This window comes from Lolium perenne, chromosome 2 (assembly GCF_019359855.2).
Source record: "Lolium perenne isolate Kyuss_39 chromosome 2, Kyuss_2.0, whole genome shotgun sequence".
Lineage (NCBI taxonomy): Eukaryota > Viridiplantae > Streptophyta > Magnoliopsida > Poales > Poaceae > Lolium > Lolium perenne.
In genome coordinates this window covers 245561799-245569670 of record NC_067245.2, presented here as the reverse complement: position 1 = coordinate 245569670, position 7872 = coordinate 245561799, and positions in this window count along the sequence as shown.

Here is a 7872-nt window from a genome sequence, read left to right as displayed (position 1 = left end):
GAGATAGATGGAGCATCAAACTGTCTATACTAGGGACACTGGTGGAAAAAAGGGCTTTGGTCGCGGTTGGCAACTGCCATTAGTCGCGGTGGCGCAACCGCGACCAAAGCTGCGCGACTAAAGGCCCCCCCCTTTAGTCGCGGTTCCTTACGAACCGCGACTAAAGGCCCGTCCACGTGGGCCGCGAGGCGGCGCCGAGGGCGGAGGACCTTTAGTCGCGGTTCTTCGGCCAGCCGCGACTAAAGGCCTCCGCGAGGTTTAGGGTTTTAGCCCCTCCCCTAAATCTGGTTTCTTTTTAATTTGTATTATTTTATTTCTTTTGGGTTTTAATTCTGAAGGAGTTTCACATATTTAGGCCAACCGCGACTAAAGGCCTCCGCAGGGTTTAGGGTTTTAGCCCCCCTCCCCCTAAATCTGGTTTCTTTTTAATTTGTATTATTTTATTTCTTTTGGGTTTTAATTTTGAAGGAGTTTCACATATTCTACGGTACTGTATACATACATGCATATGAATGTACAATTTCAAACAAATTTGAAATTAGAACCAAAAAGAATTCAAGAGGAATATACAATATATATTCAATATCGGATGACCATATACAATATATATTCAATATCGGATGACCATATACAATTTTGAACAAGTTAGTTACAAATTCTGGTGCATATAAAGTTCTACGTCATCGTAATAGTGTTCTCCTTTAGGATCGATGACTTCCCTCGCCAACCATCCAGCTAGTTCCTCTTGAAGTGGTGGAAGCGAGCTTGGACTAAGCGTCTTCCGGAGGTTATTCCTCGGGATGTTGTTCTCACACGTCTGGTCCCGCTCATTGCGGTATCTCCGGATCCTCTCACAAACATAGTATCCACATAGGTTGGTCCCCGGTGGCTGAGTATCCCCGATCGTCCGCCTTTGCCATTTTAAAATGTAGCTCTTTTTTGAATTCACCGACCTTGGTATCTACGAACCGTCTCCAAACCCTACGAGGCAAAGAAAATTAAATAAACAAGAGAGTTATTAATTAGTTACTTGATATTAGGAAATGATGAACGAAATAGGCCGATCGATATAGAGCGCAAATGAATGAAAATAATTACTTTTGCATCATTTTTCTCATGTCGCCCCAAAGCGCCGGATCCATATTCGAGAGAGTCGTGGACGAGAACCGAGGAGGTCTGAACTTTAATTACCATAAGAATCCAGTGGAACCTGCGGACACGATACATGCACGATCATGCATAACTCATCGATTAGCCACATACCATGCATGGAGTAAACAAAAGAGAATGTGCTCAAGACGAAACACTCACCCAAAATGGTAAGGAAATAGAATATCACTTTTATTTGCTGTTTTCTAATAAACCGCCACGGGTCATCCTCCACGTCGGCGGGGTGGTGTTCTAACACATGTGAATTAACGATGTGTGGGTCAATGAACCCAACATCATGGATGTTCCTTATTCGCATTTCCCGCTTCTTCATTACGCATAATAGCGTACACAACAAGATAGTTAGGACGGTGCGAGGCAATGAGCGAGATGGGGTAGAAATTAATAAATCACTTACGAGCGTAGCAGCGATGATAGATTTGTCGAGGTCGCGCATATTGACCAGCTAGAACCATTCTCTCAGAGGAATTTGTACCCATTAATGTTTGATGTGATGCTCATATCTAACTTCCGCATAGATATATTCTTTGTCGTTTTTATGTTTTATGTAACCCTTGTACCAATTTAGCAGACCTAGCATTTGTCGAGGTAGATCCCCTTCTGCGCGAGGCTCGACGAGAGGGCCATTCTTCACATATGTAAATACTACGTCCTTCATTGGCGCCTCATCAAGGCCTAGCGATTGCACGAAGAGTGATACCTAACTCGGCCGCTTGTTCTACGGCACTCGTTACGGTCAATCCATGTCTTTGCCGCAGCTGCTATGATATCGGGGGCATCCGGATCGGCGGCTTGCACTATGAGCGGGGCGATCGATTGTTTACTTTGTTCCCGAGCTGGGCAACTTCTTTCCCCCTTTCTAATTTTGACTCGGCCTCGTCCTTCACGGCTTTCTTCTCCGCCAACTCTTTCCTGTTCTTGAACGCGAGTGCTTGCCTACGAAGTTCACGTAAATAGTCGTCGAGCGGATTCTTCGCGGCTTGGGACGGTGTGTTCAAAAATGACTTAGCCCACTGCTTTTCCTTGTCGAATATGCGGCTTGGGCTCGCCCTCTATTTTCCTCTTGGCGCTCGCCTTCCATTTCTCTAAATCAGCAGCCGCGCGCCTCGACTTCCTCGGCACTACTTTCCCAAGGCCTCGTGGGGAGAGGCTTCGATGATACCTCCGGTACCTTTGTTTTCTTAGGTACGTAAGGGTCCGGGTTAATAACCCGGGACTGCACGCTTCTTCGCCGGAGGTGGATTGGGGCGGTACCGGTGTCGATCACCCGCCGGACGAGGCGGGGCGGCGGCGTGGGCTGACGTGAATGAGGTGTATTAGGTGAAGCACCACCGCCACCGTCACCGCCACCGCCACCGTCACCGCCACCGCCACCGCCACCGTCACCGCCACCGCCACCACCACCACCGTACGGGGGTGGACTTGTTGGCGCCTCGCACAGAAACTTGATAAATTTCTTCTGCCATAGAATGAGCTGGCGCTTGACATCTCCAAGTCTTTTCACCCCTTCGGGTGTAGCAATGTCAATGTCCGAGGTCCTCAAACCGTTGGACTATCTCCTCCACCGTCACACGAGCATAGCCATCTTGAATGGGGTTGTTGTGGTGGAGTGCTCCAGGTGGTAAAGCACTGCCGATGGCTACCTTCATGGACATGTTCCCGATAGGATAATACGAGATGACATGCTTTCATCTCCTTTATATCGTCCACGGGGTAGCGAGGAGGCTCCGGTGCAGTAATTTCGACCACCGAGAGGCTCCGGTGCGGTAATTTCTATCGTCGGTGCACCAGCCGGTGAGGCCTCCGTGGAAGCCACGCTGCTTCTTCTCTGCTGGCTTCCGAGATCCATTGGATGATCTTGACATGCTGCGCCCGAGCTGCATCTCTTTCGGCGACTAGTACACTCACGGTTTTCTTCATCACATCCATTTCAGTTACCAACTTCGCCACAACATCTGCATCCCGATCCATCTTTCTCTTACGGCTTCTGTAACCGTACGGGTCATCGTTCCGGGGGAACCCTATTTTCCACGGAATGGGCCCCATGCCTCGTATACGTCCTCCGTGTTCGGGATTCCCGAGGGCTTTTGTCGGGCGTCGTTCTCTCTGTTGAACCTGATCCTCCCCTCTTGAGCCTCCCTCATTGCCTCAATAAGCTTTTGGGTGGGTGTAATTATTTTGCCCTGATAAACACACTCCCCTGTCTCCGGGTTCAGCGATCCCCCATGCCCGTACCACCAGCTTTTGGCCCTTGGGTCCCATCCCTCCGTGCACTGGACGGATTCCTCGCGCCCTCGGCTCGTTCTCCATCTTCTCCCACTTAGGCTGCCAAAAGCGATACCCTCCTGGCCCCATTTTATGATTGTACTCCTTCTTGGCCGCATTTTCCTTATTTTTCTCGATAGTTCAAGGAACTGCTCCGATTTCTTTTGCTTCACAAATTCTGGCCAATCATGTTGCGGTTTCTCATATTGTCCTATGAAATCCGGAGTCTTGCCCTGGTTGACAAAGTCATGGGCTAGATTTTGCTTGTATTTCCGGAATGCGTTGGCCATCCTAGAAAGAAGCGAAGCTGTTTGACTAGCTTGCGCCTCTCCTTGTTTTCCATAATCTTGTTACCCTCCTCATCGTATTTGCGGTATTCCGGAGGTAGAACGAAATGTTCCATAAGCTTGTTGAAGCAATCTTTTTTCTCTCTTATCGACAAAAGTGAAACCAACACGTGCCTTCTTTGGCTCATTCCACTCTGGCGGGTGATCGAGACGTTGTCTCTAACAACGGCTCCGCATTGGGTGACAAACTTGGTGGCGTTCTTGCTGGGCTCCGGCGGCCTGCCGTTGCTTCATCGACAACATCGATGGTGCATGTTTCTCCTGCTTTCATCGTCTTGGTTGCGCCACGCTTTGACGACGTACTCGATTTTTTCGACGATCCGGCCGAGGGCTAAAATAAGAAAGAGAGTCGCGCGCGTTAGTACACACACATTTATTCAAATCAGTTAGTTGTATCACCAGACGCTCAATATGTATATATATATATATACCTCGGCGCCGGAGGTGGTTGCTACTTCCAATTGAAGATCGTCGTTTATCGACGTTTCTTCGGCATCATCTGCTTGCTGACGGCGCCCTTCATCTTCACACTCAAGGTACAGATAAGAAGAGATATCATCTTCTTCTTCTCCGGTCGGCACATATGGAATATCGCCTTTTATGATGCCGAACATATGGTCTTCAGCGTCCGGATCATAGTTGTCCGAGAATCGGGTCAGCTCTATCGTCCGCCATATGTCGATCCTGAAAACATGTAGTCAAAACAAATTAATTAAGTGACGAAGGGGTGGTGGCGGTGGCGACAGGGCGGTGGCGCAATGGAGGGGGCCGGCGCGCTGGACGGGGTGGGGAGAGGGTGTCGCGGTCGTGCGCGAGAGGGGGCGGTAGGCAGACGGCGTCACGGAGAGGAGGCGTATGCGGAGGGGGCGACGAGGGGCTCGCTCCCCCTCGGTATACGCGCGCGGTGGCGGTGGTGAAAGGGCGGTGGCGAAAGGCGGTGGCGGTGCCGAGGACACATAACCCTCGCGCGGTGGTTAAGTTATGTGTCCTCGGCGCCCTAGTGCGTGTGTGTGGCACGCCGTCCTAATGCGTGTGTGTGTGGCGCGCCCCGGCCGGCCTTCGGGCCTCCGTCTCCCCTAGATCTAGTACGTTTTATTAAGTCAAGATTTTAAGTCAAAATTATTAAGTCAAAAAAAGTCAAAATTTTAAGTCTCAAATTACAAGTCTTCTTTTAGTTTTTAAGTCTCAAAATTTTAACTCTCAATTATTTAGTTAATTTTAAGTCTCAAATTTTAAGTCTAAAATTTTAAGTCTCAAATTTTTAAGTCTCAAATTTTATGTCTTCTTGTAGTTTTTTAAGTCTCAAATTATAAGTCTCAATTTTTAGTTAATTTTAATTTCGAAATTAACAAAAACTAAAACTAAAAAAAAAAGAAAAAAAATTGGCCGGGCCGGCCGGTATGCCCCATTTGAAGTAACAAATTACTTAAAACTATTTTTCATTTAAGTTACAATTTGTAAGTTACAAATTTTGAAGTTTTAATTTTTAAGTACTATTTTTTGTTAAGTATTTTTTTGTTAAGTACTTAGTTATCGACCGGCTAACAAAATTTAAGTTAACAAAATTTTAGGTTAACAAATTGTGAGTTAAGTACTTAGTTATCGACCGGCTAACAAAATTTAAGTTAACAAAATTTAAGTTAACAAAATTTTAGGTTAACAAAATTTTAGGTTAACAAAATTTAGGTTAACAAAGTTTTATTTTGTGTCTAACCAACAAAACAAAACAATTCAGATATGATGATTCAATTTTAGTTTTTTAAGTCCAATTTTATTTAATTTTATTTGCTAAATTAACAAAAACTAAAACTAAAAAAAAGAAAAAAAAATTTGGCCGGGGGTGCGCCGGCCGCGCGCGCGGCGCCCCATGTACTGGCCGGCGCGCGCCTCTCTCTCTGGCCGCGGCGCCGCCCTTCCTCTCGTGCGGCGCCGCCCCTTCCTCTCGTGCGGCGCCGCCCCTTCCTCTCAGTGGCGCGGCGGCTGCGGCGACACGGCGGCGCGGCACGGGCGGCGGCGCGCGCGCGTTTGTTTGGAGGGATCCTTACGGGCCGGGGCGTGGCGAGAAGAGAAGATGGAGGGCGGCGATGGCGGCGACGGCGCGGAGACGATGACGCCGGCGACGGCGTGGAGGCAACGAGAGGACGGCGTGGAGACGACGAGGCGGCGCGGCGTCTCGGATCGATGCGCGATTCGGGCGGAGGAAGAAGAATGGCGCGGCGGTTCGCCGTGCGCGAATATATAGGGACCCCCTTTAGTCGCGGTTGGGGTCGCCAACCGCGACTAAAGTACTGCTAATCGCGGTGGGGACCCCAACCGCGACTAAAGGTATTTTCGCCGGTTTTTATTTTCCCGCGCGCAAGGACCTTTAGTCGCGGTTTGGCCAACCGCGACTAAAGCTCTTTTTTGAAATTTTTTTCTTTTTTGAAAATCATATAATACATATAATATATCAAAAAAATCAGAAAAATAAAACTAATTCAATTCAAAATTTTAAAAATACAAATAATATATCAAAAAAATCAGAAAAAAAAACTAATGCAATTCAAAATCTTAAAAATACAAATAATATATCAAAAAACTAAGAAAAATAAAACTAATTCAATTCAAAATGTTTAAAATACATATAATATATCAAAAAATTCATAAAAATAAAACTAATTCAATTCAAAATCTTAAAAATACAAATAATATATCAAAAAATTCATAAAAATAAAACTAATTCAATTCAAAATCTTAAAAATACAAATAATATATCAAAAAATTCAGAAAAATAAAACTAATTCAATTCAAAAATTTAAAAATACAAATTATCAAAAATTCATAAAAATAAAACTAATTCAATTCAAAAGTTCGTTGGCCCCCTCTTCCCGCCTCTTTCCGCCGACCCCTCTTCCCTCCTCGTCTTCCCGCCATTTCTTCCCTGTCTTCCCGCCTCTTTCTTCCCGCCAATTGTTTCCCGCCAATTTCTTAGGCCTCTTTCTTCCCGCCAATTTTTTTCCCGCCAATTTCTTCCCGCCAATTTTTTTCCCGCCTCTTTCTTCCCGCCTCCTGTCTTCCCGCTCCCATTTTTCCCGCCATTTGTCACTACATATAGGTAGCCCGGCTTGGCCAGCATCACATCTCTACAATCTCTCATCACTCTCTCATGGCTTCCACCGCACCCACTCTAACCTACCAGCGGGGGGAGGCGCGGTGCGCCTCGAACTCCCCTTGCCCTCCGGGCTACCGCGTCCCTGCCGGCCGGAGCCTAAGCGCCGGCGGCGTGCCGGTCCCTCCCGTCCCTCGAGTCTGCGCGCCGGGCGGCCATCACGAACCACTACTACCTCGACCTCACGCCGGAGCAGCGGATGAATCCCCGGCGGCATCCCGATAACCAGCATACTTGGGACGCCTTCTTCATCAATCGGCGTGAGAGGGCGCTCGCCGGTATGAGGAGGACGGTCTGCCTCTGAAACTTCCACGAGGCCGGCCGTCGGCTATGGTGGTACGGCCGGACTCTGAGCGTCATGGACTACATCACGGCCGGCGATATCCCCGCTGCGCTACCCTCGGTTCGAGCCACGAGCGCCGCCGCCAGCAGCGACGACAGCAGCGGCAGCAGCGCCGGCAACTTAGAAGGCGACGACTACCGGTACAATGGCGGCGGCTATGAAGACTACGAGTATGCATATTATACGCCTAGGCAGGAGTATGACTAAATCACTCCAAATTTCATGTATGTAGGAGTATGACTTAGTCACTCCAAATTTCCTATATGCAGGAGTATGACTTAGTCACTCCAAATTTCATGTATGCAGGAGTATGACTTAGTCACTCCAAATTTCATGTATCATCAGTGCTATCTCGAGTCAATTGAATCATTCGAAAATGGACACCAAACACATCACGGGTAATATAATTCACATGATTCATTCAACAAAGTTTGGTACAATAAATTATTACACATCATTTCTTCCCTTGTGTCCCTGCTTGCTTACGATTGTGCCGTATCCATGGAGCATCCTCATCATTTAACTTAATGCTTGGGTCGGTGTTCACTTTGAAGGGCGGAATTTCAGCAAACATATTATAATCTTCGACATGTCTGTCT